This window comes from Mytilus edulis, chromosome 12, assembly GCF_963676685.1.
Source record: "Mytilus edulis chromosome 12, xbMytEdul2.2, whole genome shotgun sequence".
NCBI classification, from domain to species: Eukaryota; Metazoa; Mollusca; class Bivalvia; order Mytilida; family Mytilidae; genus Mytilus; species Mytilus edulis.
Genome location: NC_092355.1, coordinates 11,932,973 through 11,958,281, shown reverse-complemented (window position 1 = coordinate 11,958,281; position 25,309 = coordinate 11,932,973). Strand labels below are relative to the sequence as shown.

The 25,309-nt window shown below is 30.1% G+C and overlaps 1 protein-coding gene and 1 long non-coding RNA gene across 2 annotated transcripts in view; one reads left to right on the top strand and one right to left on the bottom strand.

Annotated features, from left to right (window-relative positions):
- LOC139497170 (uncharacterized) overlaps positions 1-25,309 on the top strand; it is a 545,683-nt gene that overhangs the window by 476,434 nt on the left and 43,940 nt on the right. The gene's annotated exons all lie outside the window — the stretch shown is intronic.
- On the bottom strand, positions 15,885-24,155 carry LOC139497174 (uncharacterized). The gene is made up of 4 exons (XR_011657704.1): positions 24,025-24,155; positions 19,414-19,492; positions 18,353-18,496; positions 15,885-16,233 (listed from the first exon to the last, which is right to left on the bottom strand). It is a non-coding gene; the product is annotated as an uncharacterized lncRNA (long non-coding RNA).

Genomic DNA, 25,309 nt, shown 5'->3' with positions numbered 1-25,309 from the left:
TTTAAAGAAAAATTTGAAAATTTAAAAGTGTATAGATATATATGGATCATTCTCCTAATGTTATGTCATCTATTGTGTACATATACATTTTACATTCATATTCAATTGATAAATAATCATCCATCGATGTCTGCTAGTATATGTATATTACCCGACCAATGTTCAAACATTCTAAATCTAAACTTATTTGCACAGAATGTCTGTAGAATTACATGTTTTATCAGTCTTTAGTTTTGTATGTGTACTATTTATGGTGTGTTGGTCTTTTTGTTTTTATCCATGGTGTTGTAAGTTTATGTTCGACTCTGGTATCTTTCACCTCTTTTGTATTACTTACATTGTCGAACTATGTTATTTAAGGGCGCCTTTAATCAATATTAAATTATATATACATATGTTAATGTAAAACGAAAATGTTAAACTCAATATTGAACCCTGGTAAACCTATATAAACTATGACGCACTTCTCGACACTTACCCGAACCTAGTCTATCGCATAACCAAAATCACGCATATTTTCAATATTATTTTTAGGTTTCGTTATTTTCATACAATGGTTGTGTGAATGAAGAACGCTAGCTGTGCAATATCACTTGCAATTTGTTAGCTTATTTAAATAGAAAGCAGGTAATAATCCGCATGTGTGTCATATCGTATATCCAGATAAAAGGTCGTGAAAGAATAACCAATGTTGGTCAAGCATTGCGTTTTGATCGTGAATGCAATTAAGTGTAATTCTACTTCTAAATATACATTTTCAAAAGTAAGAATAAATCAGAAAAAAAAATGTTTATCAAAATGATTCACCTTCCTTGAAAAAACTGTATAATTATTCACAGAAAATCAGTGCTTTTTCGTTCTAGTTTAAAATTTAAAAAAAAAAGATTTTTTTTATGTAATGCATACATTGATTATTACCCTCTTCCTTAACACAAATTGTGACATAATCTATACAGGTAGAATTAATTGACAAATTTGAAACTTACGGACAGCCATGTTGTACAAGTTTAACCTGCATAACATATAATATGGTATGTTTAAGGTTACGCAAATAGCTACGAATGTTATATTTTGCTTAGTTATTTCTGACGATCGGGAAAAATTAACTAGAAGAATTTCATTTACAGATATAATATAATGGTTTTATTAATTAAACTGAATACACTTTCTTTAAATAATTTCTTATTTTCTAAAAGGGTCGTTTTAATGAAGATTGAACCAGAACAACCAAAGGAAAATATTTACTTTTTCTAATTCGAAATCGATCAACGTTTCATATCAACATGACACCTTTAACTTTTTATTGTATTTTTCATATGATCCCCTGTACCCCTAATACAAAATAAAGCACACATATGTAATTTAATGGTGTACACATTTCTTAAGCCTACAATCTAAAGGTCTATAATGTTTTGCTCTTTAAAAGATACCCGTGTGTTATATTAGCATGAATAATACGGCATCTACATATAACACCTTTGTGGAAATGTTTGCATATGGTGGCATAATTTATTGTCGTTGCGTTTACTCAAACCATCTTCAGAATTAATTGGTTTTTAATTTTGGTATTTTCTATTGCTTTAACATGTTAAAGGCATGATAAGGAACATATACTAAACTTGTCAGAAGTAACAATAAACTATTAGGCCATAAGTATCGCCTTCGCTTCTGCAGTAAAGTATAAGAAGGTTAACCGAGATATACAGCTTTGTCACCAAGATAGCAGTAAATGATACTCTGTCTCTATCCTTGAAACCATTAGTAAAACCTTTTGTTGGATTTTATTTCAGTATAATGTTTGCTGAATAAAAAGAGGATTTTTTAAGTTTTATTTTATTTTAGAGATCAAATCACATTTTTGGTTTTGGAAATTCCAGAGGGGGATATTTACACGTTTAACCTGGAGCAATAGATTTCAAACCAAAAGTATCGAATGTGCTTTTAAACGAATTCCTATTGGATGATTTATTTTAAATTTATTAATTAATATTTCTTCATATTTTTAAAATATATCTTCATAAATGGGTTTGAAACACAGCTGATGGTTTGGTTGTCTGGAAATGCATTTATCTTGACAGAATACTAAAGACCTAGCTACGAGTGTATACGTTGTGTACATTTTATTATTTTGTAAATGTTATAACTTGTACAAAAACTTTGTACACGTAATTACTTTTATGTTGTCATCATATATATATGTCGGGTACATGTTATTAGTTTGTACAGGTTATTACATGTACAAAGATTTTATGCAAGTAATTACAAATACAATTGTACAAGTAATTACTGATACAGTTTTTACTGAGAAAAAGATAATAACTATTACAAGTCATTAAAGTTGATGTTCTCAAGAAATCGTTTCCCTTTAGTTTAAACAAATAAATTATTACTTAGACATAAAGGTATAAACTTTCAACATATGTTTACTTTTGGAATAACAAATTTATAAGCAAAACTTAAAAACAAGTCAAAACTTTTAAAGTGTAAAGATGGAAAACATTGTAGAAAAAAAAAGAAATGTTTAACTCTAATAAGTCGCTTTCATGCGCGTAATATAGTACAGAGAGAATATTAGTAATGTAAAGGAGCTAAATATAGTACCAACAAAGACAGCACTCTAAAGATATTTCTTATGACAGAATGGTGTTTTGAATGTACCAGTAATTGAAAAACACATTCGTAAAGGAGACAAATTGTTTATATTGTGCAGTTGGTGAACTTTACCCTTTGATAAAAACAGCACATGTAATATTGGACACCAGAGAGCACTGAGGTTAACGTCATGCAAGCAGTTCAAGTGCTTTCTTTAATAAAATTAACGGTACCAATTTTTTTGCACCAGATGCGCATTTCGACAATACATGTCTCTTCAGTGATGCTCTTGGCCAAAATATTTGAAATCCAAAGCTCATATAAAAGAAGAAGAGCTGTAATCCAAAAGGTCCAAAAAGTATAGCCAAATCCGTGAAAGGAGTCAGAGCTTTGCACGAGGGAGATATATTCCTTAATTTATTATAATTTCTATCATTTTGTAACAGCAAATTTTAATAACAAAAAATCCGTATTTTCATGCCAGTACCGAAGTAGTGGTTACCAAGATCATGTTCACTACAGCTGTTGGGGTGGCCGTAAGACAGGCAAATGTAAATGAAAAGATCGAACTTATTGTGTAATTCCAGATGTCATGCTTCTTTGTCTTGTGCAAATAATTAGATTATTTGATCTAATAGGTTTAACTTTAATTCCAATATAGGATATTACATATGCAACTTTTTATCATGATTTTTTTGAAAATAAATTGTACAAGGGTTTTATTTTATCTTTGCTTTCAAAGGCTTTGGCACTTTGCACCAGTAGTGAGTATTTTTAAGTGGCAGCAAGCTGTTAAGCTAAACATGCTTAATGCCTCATGCTAGGTCATGTTGTTTTCGTGTGTCTGAATTCCTTAAACATTTCAGAAATAATACTAATATAAAAATAAATTGTTAAAGCAAAAGTAGAAGCACATACAACTCAAAGATATTGTGTTGTACAAGTTATTATCTTTTTCTCATTACCGTTATTAAACACGATAGGATGCTTATTCATCCCAGTAGTTTGTGCTGGTGGATTTCTGTTGTTCAAGTCTGAAAGAGGGTGCAATTCAGCTTCTCCCTGTTGAATACTTACAAAAATGTTATTACACTGATCTTCAGTTAAATCTGATTCATTGACATCAAAAACAGAATTATTTATATTTTCATTGTTTTTGTTTTGATCTAAATTTGCGGTTGAATTTGCAGCGGTATACGACGAAATTAAAGCAGACATGTCACGCTTCTGCGCTGTGGATGTGTCACGAACATAGTTCTGTACACTCTGCTCGTTCCTATGGCCTGAAATAGTGACAATATGTCTGGCTTCAAATCCAGAATCACTAAGAACAGTTATACACGTTGCTCGCACACAGTGATTAGTGTATGATTTGCATAAATTTGCAGATTCAGAAATGTTTTTCATCATACTTCCTAAAGTGTTCTTCTCAAGGGGTTTATTTTCATACCATATTTCATCCTCTTCATCAAAAAAATCTCTTGGTCTCTGCCAAGATACTTTTTGAAAGACAAAACTGGACACATTGGGGTTCCGGTGGCATACATTCTGCCCCCTTCCGGCTCAAAGTCTTCTTCGTCCACTCCCTGGTGGTTCTTTGTCATTTCAGATGAAATTTTGTGTACATATTCTTTCCCTCCATCATCTTTAGAAATTTTAAAGTCTTGTGGCTTCATTTCAAGGAACTTTTCTTGCCCCCGGCGGCAAAAATATAATAAAACCTCGAACCACACTTTGTTTAATAGTCCAGAAGGTAAATTAACATTGCATGTACGTGGATGTTCATACAGTTTCTTAATATCACCTTTGTCAACAGATTTTTTGGTTTAATTTGTCCCTTTCCTTCCTTCTTAAGTTTCTTGCACATTGCTTTGAAGATGTTGTTTGCAGTAGTAAATGCAGTATCAGTTATAACATCAAAGGGTTTGTTGTGCGGCGGCTGCTTTAGGTGCCTATTGATAGATTGTCGAATGACACAAAAGCTACTTTTGGAATAGTAATCTCCATTTGCTTGGCGAATGTTAACATAAAATTCTTTTAACAAATTATTTAAACTGGCTGGGCTTCTGTCCTCTATATTTGCGTCTATTCCTTTAGACACACAATAGTCATAAAGTTTTAATGCAAACTTGGTTGACTTTTCAGTGTTATTTACAAACACATCATTCATCAAATCATCGATATCTTCATTTTCAGCAGTACCAAATCTTTCTAACCCACGACCGCCTGCAGCCGTGTGAGCTGAAATTTTTGTTTACAGTATTCGGAATATCTCTATCAATCAATATTGATTAATCACGTTGCCTTAATAATTGGGATAAGAAGAGAAACGTTCCGAATAATTTGGCGGGAAGAGGCTCGCGAGGGTAAAAATGGAATATCCAAAATGGCAAATACCATGGTATTGGCGTCAAATTCACCGGCAGTGGTGAAAAAAGGCCAAATTCTTTTGAAATGAAGAAAAAAGTTTAGAATATGCAAAAAAAATACACTGGTTCTTAACCAATCAAAATGCAGCATTCTTACATAAGGTGTACTTATGCTTAAAAAGACCTATTCCTGTATTGTTCTTGTTGTTATGAATCACAGAGTACCGCCATATTCAGTAAAAACTTGTTTAAACTGAATTTTAATGATTAATTTAAAAGTCCCTGCCACCATCTTGTTTCGTTAGAAATAATAATAAAAAAAAGGGTTCGAATTAAACTGCTTTACTTTACGCAGAAGGTTACTTTGAATAAATATTATATATTTTTTCCCTAGATTTAGAAATTTCAGTTTTACAAAGGAAACCCAACAAAGAAAGTAACGAGAATAAGAAAAAAAATGGTCAGTATTTTTTCTATCTTTTGTGAATGAAAATGCCAATTTTGCATTGCCTCACTTTACATTTTGAGTTTTGATTTACTCAATCTATCAATTAATATTAAATCATTGAGTTAAAAATTCGAAACCATGAGTAACTTAAACTTGTTTTTGAATTCTTCTAAAGATAAATATTCTTTGTTGTGAAGTTACGCTGTACTTGTAAAAGACTTATTACAAACAGAATAGCACATCATAATTTTAACAATGCCTTTGTTATTCCGGACCGTAACTCAAGATATGACCCCGGTAAATTAATTAATTCTTTTAATAAAATTAGTCCGAAAAGCTTCCAATTCAATACTGTTATTATATCTCCGAATAATGCTTTAATGGGTATGAATTATCACTAAATTAAAATTAAACTATTGTTATGCACATATGAACATTCACGATTCTACTATTATCTGGAAGTCTTTCTTAGGGGAAAGGAGGGGCATAAAACAAAGTTGTGTTTTTCACTCACTATTTGTGAAGTTGAATGACGTCTTTAGAGCATACTTTAAATGAATACAAACGTTCATTAGGTCAAGATCTATTTTGCCTGACATTTTAAGACGCATCAGACAAACCGTTGTTCTGGTGTTGCCCCTGAATTGGAAATTTAAAGCAAACTGCAAACAGCTTATTTGCTCAGCTAAGTAAGATCTACAAATAAGTTACATAACCAAAGTTATCCACTGCTGGGCTAAATTAAACCAGATTTAGCCTTAATTATCCTTAGGGAAAATAGTTTTCAAACTTAACAGAATACATCGCTAATAAACCAGTACGACTGTCATGGGTAAATATAGAAATCAGGGGAATGTTGTAAAATGCAATTTTTGGCTTTTAAACTTTAAAAGCAACTCTGACATCTATCAACCTTAGAATTTAATACACATCAGGTGGTTGTTGCCCCTGAATTGGAAATTTCACGGATTTTTTGGCAGTTTTTTGTTTTTACTTTTGAACTTTATAATAGATAGAAATAAACTGTATAGCACACACACACATTATTCGCTCTATCAAATGGTATATACAAAGCATAAAGTACGAAAACACAACAATTATGTAACAAAGAAACTCAAAAAAGCAAATAGACTCAATATATATTATTAAAAATCAAAGACAAGAATAGTTTTGTGCTAAATATTAATAAATCATATCTGTACTCCTCTTTTTAACATTATTACTTTATGTCTGTTTGTTTTATTATTACATCGTTGTCAATATGATAAAACTTGATTCGACTGTTGTACAAGTGAGAGGTTTAGTTAGCTTTAAAATCAAGCTTTAATCCACCATTTTTATCACAAGAAAATGCCTGTTCTAAATAAGGAATATGACAGTTGTTATCCATTCGTTTAATGAGTTACAGCTTTTGATATGGACATTTGATTCGAGTTTTTCGATTTTGAATTTTTCTCGGAGTTCAGTATTTTTGTGCTGTACTTTTTTCCTACATCAGGAAAATAGCTTACTTATAAGTCTCCTAGAGCACATTATACCACCTCAGATTTTCCCTGGGGCTCTTAATACTTGGTATTTTATTTCAGTGTAATATTTGGTAGCATCAAGTAAGTGGTATCGTCAGTTTTTTGTTGTTTTCGTTGGTTTTAAAACATTAAAGGTATTATCTCTCCCTCATGCAAAGCTATGATTCCTTGACCGACTTTGGCTTTACGATGTGTCCTGACACATCCCGCTATTCACTTTTAAAATGCGTTTTACAAATATTTGGCATTAAGCATTAAGCATTATCGAAGATGCATTTATACATGTTATATTCAGTTGCACAGCTTGTACAGTTAAATCTGTTAATATAGTAGCATACATATTTCATAATCTACCCAATATATTATTGAGATTGAGGTCATAGAGTGTATATTGAAAAACACATGCATAACCAAGTGACGTTGTTAAATTTCAAATCGGGAATGTATAACGGTTAACTCCAATATTGCATGCATTTTATATTATTCCAAAACCGGTTTAATCTTTCTTTATTAACATGTTGAGGACTATACTTCTATACCTTTTAAAGAATTCTTAGAAATAACATTTCATATACATATTCGATTTAACGGTTAAAGCTTATTTTGAAAACAGTGAATATTAAGAAAAAACCTACTGGATTGTTTTATACCCCAGCCTTTTCTAATCATCTTTTATTATATTTCAAATATAATTGTTTTAAAGAAAAAGTGACACATATATATATATATATATAAGTGACAATCTGTTTCCTTTTAACCGTGTTAACATTCTGGTAGATAATCAATATTGCGTATTTGATACATTAATCTGTTCGTATTTTTTAACGAGCTACAGAACTTAAGGTTGCAGTCTTGTAATTGACTGCTCCATAGGCTTACATGTAAAACAGCTGATATTTGAAAATAAAAAAATAAAAAATGCACTTAAAAACAAAAGTTCATGTTGATATCATGTATGTACTAATGTGAAATTGTGATTTAATAAAAAAAAAAAAAAAAAGTGGATCATGCCACGAAAAATAAAAAAAATTACGTAATCCTGAAGTCAAAACATTTTTTTTCTACTTTCTGTTTGCTGTTTTTACTAGGCCGCACCACTTCCAGTAAAGATGATATCCTTCCACTTTTCTGGATTGATATTCCCCAAAAGATGCAAGATTTTTTAAAAGTCTATATATATATTTCTTTTCAGCATAAACCTATAATCAAACAGAAAAAAATGCGTTCAGAAAAAACAATCAGAAAAAATGCACTATTTTGTTTCCCTCCATGTTTTGACATGCACCGGAAACTGGAGTTGTAATACAAGACTGGTACATTAAGTTATATGCAATGAAAACAACTTGTTTACACTTGTATACACGTATCGCCTTTGACTAAACTTATTCTGTCGACATAAATTTTTGTATGTGATTGTATAAATCATATTCAAAACAATTTGAAATACATTTATATGCATTTTTTTTTTATGACATAATTGTTCTATCAATAGATCAATAAGTTTGAATATCCTTCTGGTATTTTTTTGCCCCTCTTCGTAACATACAAAATATTGTTATGTCCATCCATATTGAGAGGCCCTTGACTTACAGTTATTGTTTGAATTCTTTTTATTGACAGCCAAGGACAACCACGATAAGCGTTTAACGTACCTACACATTGTTATTAACTTTTTTCTATTTCAATTCGATATGTATACAGAGCAATTTAATATAATCTTTGTTTTAACAATGCAAAGTAATCATTTACCAGGTTTACTAATCAATGGAATAATTGAAATACCTTGTTTTCGCATAAAGAATATCAGTCATGACAACACATTATACATTGTATTTGGTATTTTAACTAGATAAATTTTTAAATGTTAACTCGAGTGTCAAAATTCAACAGTGTGCCGCGTTCTTTTCAGTTTCCACTCTACAAATGAAACCATATCGTGTTTCTTGAACAAAATTTCAGCCTGTTTACTTTGATTAGTTGTTATGATTGTTTACTTATAAAAAAAGATATGTGTTAAGTTTACTGCAGAAAATTTCTACATTGTCTCAAGTGTAAAAGATGTTGATGATGCACAAATGATTTTATCAGATACTTTGTTTATTTCAGGAATCATTTTTTGATAATGATAGGACTTACATTAGGGACTATCCTCTGTGTATTGATAATCATATGCGTAGTATACAAAATCTATAAGAAGTGTACAAACAGAGAACAAACATCAAACATCAAACAGAGATGATACCCTTGGAAACTTAAGACAGGAGTGGAACACAGGTAATTATTTTTTAGTTTAACAGATGCACATTCCTGAGACATGTTCGATATTAAAATTCAAGATGAAGATATAATTCATACAAGTAGGAAATGGAAGTATAGAAATTTACACTTCAAAAGGAGTAATTAATTGATGGTTATGTATGAATTTGTCTAGAGTTTATAATGTAAATTTGGAGAGTAAAATTTCCTTAGTTCGGTTTGAATGACTTGAAAGACGCTATATTATATTTTGTATTGGATAAGATATGGATATTTCTTAAGTATTTTAAACAAATACAGATGTTTTTTGTTCATTAAAGTCATTAATCGTTTGATTTTATTTCATAAAAACAAAATACACTTTTATTTTGCACCATGTTCTCCCAAATGCAAAAAACAATAAGTATTAGATATCATTTTGAATATTTCAAGGAAACTTTCCTTGTATATAGTTCAGCAATCTACACTTTTATGATTATAATCATCACACAATTTTCGTAGTTTCAAAATAAAACTATATTTCATTATTTCTGTCTTTACTCAAAGCAATTAAAACGTTTTAATGTCTTTAAATACTTAAGTTTGTAAACCAATTGATGCTCAACAAATCATATAAGTCTGTGAGGTAGAGTGATTTACCAGTTACTAGATAGTTGTCAGTATATTTTCATAACTTAAACGCACAGCATTCTCCAGTTTTTCAACGTTTCAAGTATTTCGTATTTCTATGAACAAAGATATTCTCCGACCTGCTAATTTAACCGTCCTTTACTGATATTACACCATTTTTTTGAAAATTACATGAAAGAAAATTGCGATGTGCTTATATACAGTACTACCTGTGCCTTTATCTTATTAATGGTGGCCATAAAAAATATGTTCACCATGGTGGCCCTATATGTCCATCATCATACCCCCTGTTGCTTTTTTAATACACAAGGTATTAATCAAAAACTAGTCAAGGATAAAGGGAAATCTTGAATGCATTGAAGTGTTAAAATTATATAACTTACAGGTCATGTGTCTCAGGTAAAATATACATGTATGTGTTTGTCAAATTTAATAACTGTGTTGATGACAATAAATTCAAAAATAAAATGAAATAATAAAACTAGGTGAACAAACAGCTAAAAAAAATAATTGTCTCATGACTATTGGTTTTAATATTATACCTTTTAAATAATTTTTAATCAATTTAAGTTATTTTTTATATTAAGTCTATTTTTTGGAAAAATAAATGAATATCATTTTCAAATATAACTGCACACATTTACAATGCCTGCCTTTTTCTAATGAAAAGGTGACTCTCAAATAAATTTTCTTAAATCAAAATTGTTTATTATTGTAGATAGACTGATCTGCATTCAACATTGTTTAACATATATGTTTAAGATTGTCTTTAGAACTTACGCTAAATAAAATCTAGGCAGTTCATTATTTCTCTATTAAATAACATATAAATATTAGAAATATTCATTACAGCAAAATTTGATAATATGTTTATTGTCATATGATATTTTAAACATGATCCATGTTTTAGAGGTTAAGCATTTCTTTTACTTTTTTGTTTTTGGGTAAGAGACATTTTTATGAGAAGGTAAATAATTTTCAAATAGATTATCTCAAAGTTGTTTTGTTAATTTTACAATCAAGGAATAGGTGTTTTCGTTGACCTACAAGAGACACTGTTTACATATTCTATTTTTTCTATGAATTTTATATTGTCCATTATTTTCTATTTCTAAATTATGACCAAAAATTCTACCTATTGACACAATCAAGTTTACAGTTTTTATCATAAGTTTTTATTCTTAGATTTTTCTTTAAATTCATTTTTTATTAAGGACTTTAAAAGTCTTAATTCATTCAAGTCCCTGCAATTATTAACTTTATCTAAAAGGCCTAGGTTGAGTTAAATATTCTTTGCAAATGTATACCAAGAATATGTATCATACCAGTCCAGCACTTTCCACAATATAATACACTGAAAATAAAATATGATTTAATTAATAGACCATAATAGTGTCACCATTTTTAGAAGTGCGCATTATTTTTTCTGGAGACAAATTTTAAAAGAAATTAACCAAACTGAAGATAACATATTTAATAAATTTCAAGACAATTTCTTAAAAGAATTTCTTTTCATAAGATTCACTTTATTCATGTTATTCAGAGATAAGAACATTTTTCATTATGATTAGCATTTTTAATGAGCATGCATTTATCAAAATTTGATGATAACTAGGTGGGCATTTGGAAAATTTAAGTCTTTTCAGTGATTGTTTGTGCACAACTCTTGTTTTGAGATTTGAAAAAAATTTATATAAACAAAATTAGTTTTTTTCCTAAACCATATAATGAAACTTGTAGTTTTCCTGAATAATATTAGATGTTATCAAAATTTATTGTAAAAAGATTGATATTGATCATCTTATTTTGTTAACAAACCGACTTGTTTAATTACTTTAATTTTTTTTCTTTTTTAATATCATTTGCATGATTATTAGTTATTGTTAATAGTAATAACTCATTTAATAATGCTAAACAAACAATTGAATACAATGTACATCATGTACATTTATATAAACCTTTTACTTAAAAAAAACAATTATTAAAAGTGTTTATTTCAAATGCTAGTCAATAACTTTATCTTTGACTTTTTGCCATTTCTACTCAAGATTCTTACCAAGAAGAAATTAAAAGAATAAGAAACAAAAAAGTAATGAAAAAAAAACATACAAAAATGAAAAAAAAACCAAAAATAAAAAATTTAAATAACATTAAAACAAAAAAACAAATAATAAATTAAACAGACTAAAACAATAATGTATTCTACAGTTTCAAAAGAAGGTGAAATGTCAATTTTAAAAGAAACCTGAGTTACCTGTACAGGTAAACTTCAATGAAACATACCAGCTGAAAACTTATAAACCTTTTACTTAAAAAAAAAACAATTATTAAAAGTGTTTATTTCAAATGCTAGTCAATAACTTTATCTTTGACTTTTTGCCATTTCTACTCAAGATTCTTACCAAGAAGAAATTAAAAGAATAAGAAACAAAAAAGTAATGAAAAAAAAACATACAAAAATGAAAAAAAAACCAAAAATAAAAAATTTAAATAACATTAAAACAAAAAAACAAATAATAAATTAAACAGACTAAAACAATAATGTATTCTACAGTTTCAAAAGAAGGTGAAATGTCAATTTTAAAAGAAACCTGAGTTACCTGTACAGGTAAACTTCAATGAAACATACCAGCTGAAAACTTCAACCCTGATTGATTTTAACAGGTAACATAATGAGATAAAAAATCTACCTATGTTTTATGACTCCCAATAAATGGCCAACATCTCAAGATTGAATACCCCAATAAATGTTCACCATTGGATGTTGACCATGCAAGAGGGTGGACATAACTAAGAGGATGTCACAGGCTGTACTGTACTCACGAAAGGAAATTGTATGTTGTCTAGTTAATCTTTAAGAATCGTATAAATTCATGACATTCTATCAAAGACGCAAAAATAACATTTTAGAAGAGCAACGTTTTAATGTTAAAATCTTAAAAAGAAAAAAAAAACTCTAGAGATCATTTGTACCAATTCTGATGTAAAAGCTCAAATTAAGATTTCTAAAATGGTCAATGTCACTGCTATTATTTCACGGCTAAATTAAAGTTGTAAATGTTGACCTCATAAGTATCGAGCAATATTTGGCAACACCAAATTAGTCCAAGATAAAGAAATTACAATTTCACTCTTTTGATTAGTCATGGCATGACTCCAATGTTAACATCCTTTATAGGTAAGACCTAAAATATCATATATAGAAGACAGACACGACGTGTTCCTCGACAAATCATGAACAAAAGATCTTAAGGTGGTACCCAACACTTTAACTAAAATTAATTGGGCTCGTTTAATTTTCTTAAAATTTTGAGAAAGTATTTACTTTGACTCCTTTACAAAAATATAAAAATTTCAAAAAATTTGAACCAACCGGTTTATCAGAAAAATTACATAGGTTATATAGCAGTTTGACAAACACTTATTTTGATCATTTAGAAGCTTATTATTCCCTTAACAACACAACGTAATTAAAACGTTTAGCTGATTTTACAGAGTTATCTCCCTGTAGACTATTTGTTTTCCTTTTCGTAATTCTTTTTTTTTATTTTATTAAAGGAATTATTTCTATTTATATACGGTATTTTTGTAATTTTTCTTTAAAAAAATATACTTCAGATGATTCAGATAGTGTGCAATTTAAAATAAATATTCACCCTGCTTAAACAATACGTATGTCTTTTTAATTGCATATCACTCAATATTTATTAAAACAAATAGCAAAGTAGCAAATAAAACGATCAACTGTGTGTGCGTTTTCGATAATGATTGTCGTACTTATCACATACGATTTTTTTCTATTTGCAATTCAATACAATATACGAGTTCTTAATGTATAACTGATTTTTAACAAAACAATTTCTTGCGTTTAGTTTAGATATCTGCATAAGAACTATAACAATGAAATATTTGAAAAGTGAAAGTTAAGGTAATACTTTGTCCAATGAGTATATACAGTCTTTTGCATGTGCACATTTTCTAATAAATTTGATTGGTGTAAAACTAAAGGAAGACATCAACCATCGGGAAAACATGGGAATGAAGAAGAGTGCAAGGTCAATATAATATAACTGTGATTTAGATAATACAAAAAGAAACGTTGAAATCAGTAAAAAATGATGACAGCAATAGATCGTTAATTTTAACTCGACTAAAAATTATTGTTTATCATCAAGAATATACATATATCATGTATATATGTTTCTCATTTTTTTATGTAGATTAGACCGTTGTTTTTCCTGTTTGAAGGGTTTTACAACAGCAATTTTTGGGCCCTTTATAGATTATTGTTCAGTGTGAGTCAATACTCCGTCTTGAAGGTCGTACATTGACCTACAATAGTTTACTTGTATAAATTGTTATTTGGATGAAGAGTTGTCTCATCGGTACTCACACCATATCTTCCTAAATCTATAGACTCAGATCGTCGTCCGGCCTCTAATCGACGTCGTTTCTCAAATCGACGTCCAAATATGACGTCACATTCTCAAATCGACGTCCAATATTTCAATTTCCTAATCGACGTCCAACCTGAAGCCATGAATGACAAAAGGGACGTCCAATTGATTGTAGTCTTCTCTAATCGAAACAAAAACCTCATGCCAGGCATACAGTATGTTGCATTAGATAACAGTAGTTTTTATGAACATATATTTGATAGAAAGGTCACGGAATATAAAAAAAAATATACATTTATATGTGACAGAGTAGATAGCAGTAAACATTTCCTACTTTGGTGTCATAAGTGTTCACATGTTCACGAAAAGTGTATTGTTCAATTAAAGTAGCAAATCACTTTTTGCCTATATCTTTATGGGCTTCATCTTTATCTTAGATTTGTGGAATACAGTCTGATACACAATTCCTAATGATTTTTTTACCATTTAAATAGCAGCTTTTCCTTCTTTCTATTGTGATTAAAAATAATTTCAATATATTTTGTGTCATAAAACTTAACCCGCAATCGAAAATATCAATGATAAGCAAGTGTTTATTTGATTTTTTTCTAATCATTAAATTTAGAGTCAAACAAATGAACTTAGATAATTTCTAAACGACCTTTCAGTTTGTATTTATTAAAAGTTTTGACGTCGGCCAAGCGATTGTACAGCATAGGCCTAAGTGATTGTAAAATAAACTCGCAAGCGCTTGAACATTTAATAATACATGCATTGAGATAAGTGTATTTGGATATTTAAAAGGACACTGGCTTTACAACTTTCAGACATTTTATACTGAAAATAAAAAAGGTACAAGTGAATTTTTTCTGGTAGCAATGATTGGGTTTTTAATTTTTTTTTATATACATTTTTTATCGCTGTAGTGTTACAGTTTGATCAATTTAATCGGTGCTCTAGCATTCTAAGAAAAACGTTGGGAATCATATATCGGGTTTTTTTTATAAATTGATTGTTTCGAATCTACATATGGAATGTTTAGATACCAAACATATAAGTAGAAACGTTAAGATATAGTAACATTGGAGTTCATCAAACTTCCATTTAGCAACTTGAATATTTTTCGAATGTCGGAGCCCCACTTGACAGTCCTCCGAATGATCAAATTATAAAAAAAAATCACATTCCCGTTTAAAAATTTTATTTTGTTTTAGATAGATTTTATTTGTCACACATTTGAAAGTCTTAAGGTGTCAGCTATTTTAGTCATATTATGTGTCAAACAGGGATGAAGATTTGAGAAGCTAAACATTGGCCGTCGATAAGAGAAGGCAATAGTTAGATGACGATAAGAGTAGCCAAAATTGTACGTCGATAAGATACTAAGCATAAAAGTGCCTGTCGATTGGATTGTATTTTATTATGACGTTAAATTTGGACGTCGATTTAAGGAACGAACGTCAATTAGAGACCGGACGTCGATCTGAGACTTATATATGCATGGGTTCGAATCCCGGCGAGGGAAGAACCAAAAAATTTGCGAAAGCAAATTTACAGATCTAACATTGTTGGGTTGATGTTTAGACGAGTTGTATATATATATATTTCAAATATGACACATGAATATTTATTATATCTAATATTATGAAGATGTTCGTTTGTAGTACAGCATGTACAGTAACCGTACATTCTAATCGCAATTTTATTTGATTTTCAGATTTGGTTATTCAGATGATATTCTTGTGTATTGAAGAAAATGCAGTTCGTGCATGTTCAAATTCAGTGCTCTACAAGTCATTTTAATTGATGTTTAACACTGATAAATGATAACATATGTTGTATAAATTCATCTGTTGTGCAAATGCTTTTTAACATATATACTTGTTGCGATCGAATGTCTTGTAAGTGAAAATTAAATGCTTATTGCTTACACTTAAAACATTTTGCCAATGAATTGGGTGTTTTACTGTCGATTGACGATGGTCCTCTCTAGTTTTGTCAACCAATAAAAACTGCTGAAAATAACATGAAATATAATTTGATATGAAATATATGGAAACGTTAAAAAGAAAATAGTAAATTATGTTATCTTAATCATTTATCCTAGTCTAAATTAATAAATAACAGTTAACTTCATTTACGCTTAACCATTTCGCGTTATTTGTTAGGTAGTTGAATATATCTCTGGTATTTTTCGTCTCTCTTTTAGCTTCATGTAAGAAGTTTGCCAAAACAATAACTAAAAAACAACGTTGAGAATATGCGTTTTGATTCAGATAAATCAAGTTAAGTGTAATTGCTTATTATAGTTATCAAAGGTACCAGGATTATAATTTAGTACGCCAGACGCGCGTTTCGTCTTCATAGCTGTGTTTTAAGTCAATATTCACATGAATGTGTTTTAGTTGTACCATGTTTTGGAACAGATTACACTAATGCATATTTAATTTTAAATCAATCAATTTTTGTTATTTGTTTGAATAATACATATTCATATTCAAATGCGAAAAGTATCAATATTGACAGGAAATAATTGTCCAAAAGAATCTGTATAGATAAGTTATTCATTTTCATTTTTCATGTCATTCTATACTAGGAACTTAAGGTCTGAACCTACTTTTTTTTCTATGATTAGATTTTATCTTATACCTAATAGAAATATAAAATCAAAATATGGGGTCACCTTTCATTTTAGCTCACAATCTGCCTCCGAAAGAAGCATACATTTTTGTTAATGTCCTTTTAATCTGATGAACAAATAGGAGAAATATTGGTAATATCGAAATAAAAAAGAACTAAATTACAGAAATCGCTTAAATCTTATATTTATTTAGTTATGTACAGCTTGTTTGAAAACACTAATAAAAAACATAGGTCACCGATGAGTTAAAAAAAATATTTGAATTTAAACGTCAAAAAAGGACGTCACATACGAAGTGGTGAAAAGGCACAAAAATTACGTCACACAGACATTTGAATTTCTGAAACAGCACAAAAATGATGTCACATTTGAAAAACTATGTCTCAAAAATAAGAATGAAATAGGATTGATTTAAGATTAAATAGAACTAAATACTGATATTACTTTTAAACACAATACACATTGCAATACTAATTAATAGTAATTAACTATATTATATATATATATGTCCGGTTTGTTTTCAATCTAACTTCAAACATAAAATATCGTACAGATTACGTTGAACAAAATCAAAACTAATAAATGAGGGCGGTAACACAAAAATGAGTAAACAAACTTCTTTTTTATTAGGACATTATTATGTTATACAGACTTTTTCATACTAGTGTATATACATTTGTAATGACGTCACTATTTATTATTGATTATTGAGTTATATGCATTTATTGTTTTATGTATTGTTCATTTAAATGTATGCTAAATGAGTTACTTTTGTTCAATAAAGAATTTATTATCATCATACCATATTCTCATACAAGTATTCAGAAATAACACACGACAAACTATCAGGATGTTCCTAGAGCCTTGGAAATATCTGACTGGCTTCCACTTGTATTTTTGTTCATCTGATGAGTTAGCCTTTTTCAACTGATTTTTACAGTTCGTTCTTATGTTGTACTGTCTCAGGTTAGGGGAGGGTTGGGATCACGGTAACATGTTTTACCCCGCAACATTATTTATTTATGTGTCTGTCCCAAGTCAGGAGCCTCTTATTCAGTGGTTGTCGTTTGTTTATGTGTTACATATTTGTTTTCCGTTCATTGTTTGTATACAAATAAGGCCGTTAGTTTTCTCGTTTGAATTGTTTTACATTGTCATATCAGTGCCTTTTATAGCTGACTATGCGGTTTGGCCTTTGCTTATTGTTGAAGGGCCGTACGGTGACATTTAGTTGTTAATGCCTATGTCATGTTGGTCTTTTGTGGAAGTTATCTCATTGGTAATCATACCACTTCTTCTTTCTTTTTACATTAAACGAGTGTTTTGTTTACACATTTGGATACACAAATTACGAGGTTTTTTTTGTGAATCGGTAAACAGGTTGACACATGCCTGCTGGCGTAAACGATGTCTTTGAACAATCGATTCTTACTTTTGAATAATGACAACATCATTTTGACGCATGGAATAAAATTATCATTGAAAATAAATACCGATATAGTTTCTATTTAAATTGTAGATACATTTTGCTTGAACCAAGTTTTTTCCTCTTGCATATCTCAAATGTTATACATCCAATTACTAGTGTGAGTACAGGAATAGAGCCAACTACAACCATTGTTATAGCATATGTTATTCTAAAATAAAAAATGCATGAAATCAGAATGGTACCTGTTAAGGTTTACAACGGAAATTTTATTCCATATAACTATTAAATATATTAGTCAGACATTAAATATTTTAAGAACTACACCTAAATTGAAGTGGCGTATCCAGGATTTTAAAAAGGGAAAGGAGTGTACTGGCTGGCTAAAAGTGAGTCTGTGCAAGTGATATCTTAGTGATTTCCTATAAAATCAACCAAGTTTTCAAAAAAAAAAGGGCGGGGCCGGACACCCTTCGCCTTACATCAGCGTCTGAAGTGGTCTCATTCGACATAATAATTTCTTTACCATGTTAACGCATTTTTATTCTGTCAATGTCGGTCATGATATTTCCTGCTGTTTCAAGCAAACGGTTGGTGTATCGTGTATATATATGCATAAAAAACATCCCTTATTTTCATTGATTCGATATGTAGAGTTATCTTTTCCCTATAAGACGCAGTGTGCAAGTGGTATATAATTCTGCATTGCGATCATGTGTCTTTAGTTTTTCTCCTTTCAATCACATTCAAAATTATGATCGATACTCAACCATCCAAACGTATAACTTACTTGAAAAACAGCAAGTTATTTACGCACGATCTTGAAGGCTTAACTGTTTTACAGATTTCCGCTTTTTAGTAACTCTTCTTTTGTAACTCAAAAACTAAAACGACATTTGAATTTTCAACTCTTCGCAAGTGTTTATAATCCCCAATGAGAAGTCAAGTCAGTCATCATTGCAACGGTCATGCACTAACAATTACACCACAGCTCTCTTGCAGCTCTCTAGGGGTTAGCAGGGAAAATGTTTCAATGGTATGAAAAGGATACAACCATAGAATTCCAAATATCTTGCAAAAAAATCGTAAAGAAGAGGAGCAAACATTTTTAAAGAAAGAAATACTTACGCTCTTTCGTTTTCAGAAGTCTCGTGATCCCTTCCTCCAGGGTATGTTTTATTCACGTGTTCGTTATAACCTTCAACGACTGAAAATATGAAGACACGATCAACGTAATTAAAAACATATTCGTACTGTCATTTGATTTATAAGAAGAAGGAGGTAACATATTTTGGACATATATAGTCTGGCCCACAATTAGGTGAAGATAAATGTTCTAGCCTGATCTATTTAAGCTTGAGTTATTTTTATAATAACGCAAAGAGGCATATTATGTTGAAAGTTCATGTGACTTGACTGACCGGAGTACTTGAAAGCTTAAATGTCGAAAGAAAGTGGATTTGGGATAGTTTTTAATACAAAGGACTATGCGACAAACGCAGACAAGTGGAGCTATAGAAGAGGGACAAAAGATACTAGAGGGACAGTCAAACTCATGAATCGAAAATAAACTGACAACGCCATGGCTAAAAATGAAAAGGAAAAACAGACAAACAATAGTACACATGACACAACATAGAAAACTAAAGAATAAACAACACGAACTCCAACAAAAACCAGGAGTGATATCAAGTGCTCCAGAAGAGTAGGCATATCCTGCTCCACAAGTTGCACCAGTCGTGTTGTTTATGAGATAACAGATCCGGTAAATAGTCTAATTCAGTAGGGTTTGTTTGTTATACATATTTTATTTTGTTTTTGTTTATCAAAAAAGCAAAGATTAAGTAAACAGAAGCAATGGACAAATTGTCGTGTAAAAACGTGTCCTCAATATCTTTTAAGAAATGTTATAATTGAACAAATCAGAGAAGAAAGCTTTAGTTGAAATTATAACCACAGATACTTTTCATTCAGGAATTAATACGTGTATTCACAATTATCACCACAAATACTGTTCATTCAGGAATTAATACGTGCATTCACAATTATCAATACAAATACTGTTCATTCCGGAATTAATACGTGCATTCACAAATACTGTTCATTCAGGAATTAATACGTGTATTCAGAATTATCACCACAAATACTGTTCATTCAGTAATTAATACGTGCATTCACAAATACTGTTCATTCAGGAATTAATACGTGTATTCACAATTATCACCACAAATACTGTTCATTCAGGAATTAATACGTGCATTCACAAATACTGTTCATTCAGGAATTAATACGTGCATTCACAAATACTGTTCATTCAGGAATTAATACGTGCATTCACAAATACTGTTCATTCAGGAATTAATACGTGCATTCACAATTATCACCACAAATACTGTTCATTCAGGATTTAATACGTGCATTCACAATTATCACCACAAATACTGTTCATTCAGGAATTAATACGTGCATTCACAATTATCACCACAAATACTGTTCATTCAGGAATTAATACGTGCATTCACAAATACTGTTCATTCAGGAATTAATACGTGCATTCACAATTATCACCACAAATACTGTTCATTCAGGAACTAATACGTGTATTCACAATTATCACCACAAATACTGTTCATTCAGGAATTAATACGTGCATTCACAATTATCACCACCAATACTGTTCATTCGGGAATTAATACGTGCATTCACAATTATCACCACCAATACTGTTCATTCAGAAATTAATACGTGCATTCACAATTATCACCACAAATACTGTTCATTCAGGAATTAATACGTGCATTCACAATGATCACCACGAATACTGTTCATTCAGGAATTAATACGTGCATTCACAATGATCACCACCAATACTGTTCATTCAGGAACTAATACGTGCATTCACAATTATCACCACCAATACTATTCATTCAGGAATTAATACGTGCATTCACAATTATCACCACAAATACTGTTCATTCAGGAATTAATACGTGCATTCACAATTATCACCACAAATACTGTTCATTCAGGAATTAATACGTGTATTCACAATTATCACCACAAATACTGTTCATTCAGAAATTAATACGTGCATTCACAATTATCACCACAAATACTATTCATTCAGGAATTAATACGTGCATTCACAATTATCACCACAAATACTGTTCATTCAGGAATTAATACGTGCATTCACAATTATCACCATAAATACTGTTCATTCAGGAATTAATACGTGCATTCACAAATACTGTTCATTCAGGAATTAATACGTGCATTCACACAGACTGTTCATTCAGGAATTAATACGTGCATTCACAATTATCACAACAAATACTGTTCATTCAGGAATTAATACGTGCATTCACAAATACTGTTCATTCGGGAATTAATACGTGCATTCACAAATACTGTTCATTCAGAAATTAATACGTGCATTCACAATTATCACCACAAATACTGTTCATTCAGGAATTAATACGTGCATTCACAATTATCACCACAAATACTGTTGATTCAGGAATTAATACGTGCATTCACAATTATCACCACAAATACTGTTCATTCGGGAAATAATACGTGCATTCACAATTATCACCACCAATACTGTTCATTCAGGTATTAATACGTGCATTCACAATTATCACCACAAATACTGTTCATTCAGGAATTAATACGTGCATTCACCATTATCACCACAAATACTGTTCATTCAGAATTTAATGCATGCATTCACAATTATCACCACAAATACTGTTTATTCAGGAATTAATACGTGCATTCACAAATACTGATCATTCAGGAATTAATACGTGCATTCACACAGACTGTTCATTCAGGAATTAATACGTGCATTCACAAATACTGTTCATTCAGGAATTAATACGTGCATTCACAATTATCACCACAAATACTGTTCATTCAGGAATTAATACGTGCATTCACAAAACTGTTCATTCAGGAATTAATACGTGCATTCACAATACTGTTCATTCAGGAATTAATAGGTGCATTCACAATTATCACCACAAATACTGTTCATTCAGAAATTAATACGTGCATTCACAATTATCACCACAAATACTGTTGATTCAGGAATTAATACGTGCATTCACAATTATCACCACAAATACTGTTCATTCGGGAATTAATACGTGCATTCACAATTATCACCACCAATACTGTTCATTCAGGTATTAATACGTGCATTCACAATTATCACCACAAAAACTGTTCATTCAGGAATTAATACGTGCATTCACAATTATCACCACAAATACTGTTCATTTAGGAATTAATACGTGCATTGACAATTATCACCACCAATACTGTTCATTCAGGAATTAATACGTACATTCACAATTATCACCACAAATACTATTCATTCAGGAATTAATACGTGCATTCACAATTATCACCACAAATACTGTTCATTCAGGAATTAATGCATGCATTCACAATTATCACCACAAATACTGTTCATTCAGGAATTAATACGTGCATTCACAATTATCACCACAAATACTGTTCATTCAGGAATTAATACGTGCATTTACAATTATCTCCACAAATACTGTTCATTCAGGAATTAATATCTATTATCTATTCCTGAGGTAGAAAAGACTTAGTATTTCAAAAAATTTAAGTTTTGTTTATTATTAAGAACATATCAATCATAAGTCAATTTAACACCGAAGTGCGGACTACTCGGCTAAAGATACCCTCGGGAAATAAATCTCTACCAGCAATGGCATCGACCCAGTGGTTGTAAATAAACTCATCATAGATATCAGGATTAAAATTTTATATATACGCCAGACGCGCGTTTCGTCTACAAAAGACTCATCAGTCACGGTCAAATCAAAACATGTTTAAAAGGCCGAATGAAGTACGAAGTTGAAGAGCATTGAGGACCAAACATTCCTAAAGGTTTTGCCAAATACAGTTCAGGTAATCTAGTATATAGGTAGAAAAGACGATCTGTTTACGTCTGAACAGTAGACATAACATTTCACACTTACTGAACCTGATTCGCAGAGATGATCAAATCATAGTAATTAAATCGCCACAGCTGTATGTGCAGACGACTATTATTTGAACTTTAAATGACTAGAATGGGAGGTTTACCTAGCTATTATACCAGATTAAATCCTCCATTTTCTACAAAAGAAAATGCTTGTACCAAGTCAGGAATATGATAACTAATATCCATTCGTTTGATGTGTTTCAGGTTTTGATTTTGCCATCCGATTAGTGAATTTCTGTTTTGAATTTTCGGAGTTCATTATTTTTATTGTTTTACTTTTTTCATAGTCTGAAAATGCTTTAGTTTTTCCTTACTTGGGAGTTGATAAAGGTTAAAGTTTGAATAAAACTAAAGAATCATCAGGAGGGAAAGAAAAAGTTCTTTATTGAGCAATTAGTCGCCCCAATATGTATCAATGAATGATACTTCGGGTTGAAAATCAATACATAGAAAAAAAATCAAAGTAAACAATACTACATGACTAGAGAAACTCTTGTAGATGAATAGGTATTTAAGTGGTAGCATAAACTGGGATTTGATTTGATCATATATAAATTAATGAATTGAAGCAAAATTAATATGTTTTATAATAAAAAGAATATAATGGATTACTTGTATAGTAATATAGTGTGCTTTCGTTTCATGAACAAAGCTATGTTCAAGTTTACTAAAACACGAGTTAGAATATTGTTAATATTGATAACTATACTTACATGAGATTAGACAAAGAATGTATATTATTAATATTTCCTTCGATTTTATAAAATTCATGTCTCATACTGTGGATATGTCTTCGTATGAATAATATTTTTATTTTTGTTATGCTATATACCGGTATTACGTAAATCAAAGCGATGCCAAGTAGTAAGTACTTGACATATAATGTTTTAAATAGATTTGACTTTTATGGATATGTATATATATATATATATACAGATATATATATAAAGAGATTTTCCCAGATTATCTAGATAGTTGTTCGTGTAACAAAATTATTTTGTGATTAAAATTGACCTTGTGTATTGAATTAAACAATCTTTTTGTTTCAAGTGAGTAAATATCTACAAATAAAATTTAAAAATTTTAGTATATTGTAAGGTTGTCATTATAAGGCGGTTTTTAAACCTATTGTTTATTCAGAAGTTGTTTTACAGCTAGTAAATTTTTTGCTAACAGTAGTTTCCATTCATAATTTAAAAAAGTGGATCTATTTATTTTGATAGTTCACCTAATCGATAACATTGATGTGATTTGTTGGTAAATAGAAATTTATAGATTTTTTTGTTTCAGTCGTGTTTACGCCATACTAGGATTTGTGTATCAGTCATCCAGGTTAAATGAATCTAACCAGTTTTAGTTTGATAGGCTTCAAAGATTAATGTGTTTGAAAAGAGCCTTTTTAAGTCGATCATCTTTCAAGTTTTTTTTTAATTAGTTTTTTTTAGCTCGATTGTAACTATTGCATTACAAGGATATATTAAAATCGTCTGTAGCTTTGAATTTAATATTCTTCAAATCAAGTGTTATGGTCTCAAAATGCTTTTTTATGTTTCTTTCCTGGTTATTTATATAACTGTGTATAAATTATTAGGTGGGAAAGCGAAAGCTCATAATAGAGCATTTAGTCATCCAAATTTAATAAAACAATGACATTTTCTGAAGAAATATAAGTACGTTGATGCTGTTGTTTGAATAAAATAGTGAGAAATTTGTTAGTATTGATAGCAAAACTTTCATGATTGTAGGCAGACAATGCATACTACAAATATTTCCTTTGATTTTATAAGATTCATATCGTTTACTGTGGATGTGTTGCCGTGTGCATAGTGCTGTAATATTATTGTTTCGTTATGCTATATATAGGTATTACGCAAGTCAAAGCGATGCCAAGAGGTTAATGCTTGACTATTATTAAGTTTTAAATAGATTGGACTTTTGTGAATATATATAGATAGATACTTTCCCAAAACTTAAAAACAGTTTATGGTGTAACATATT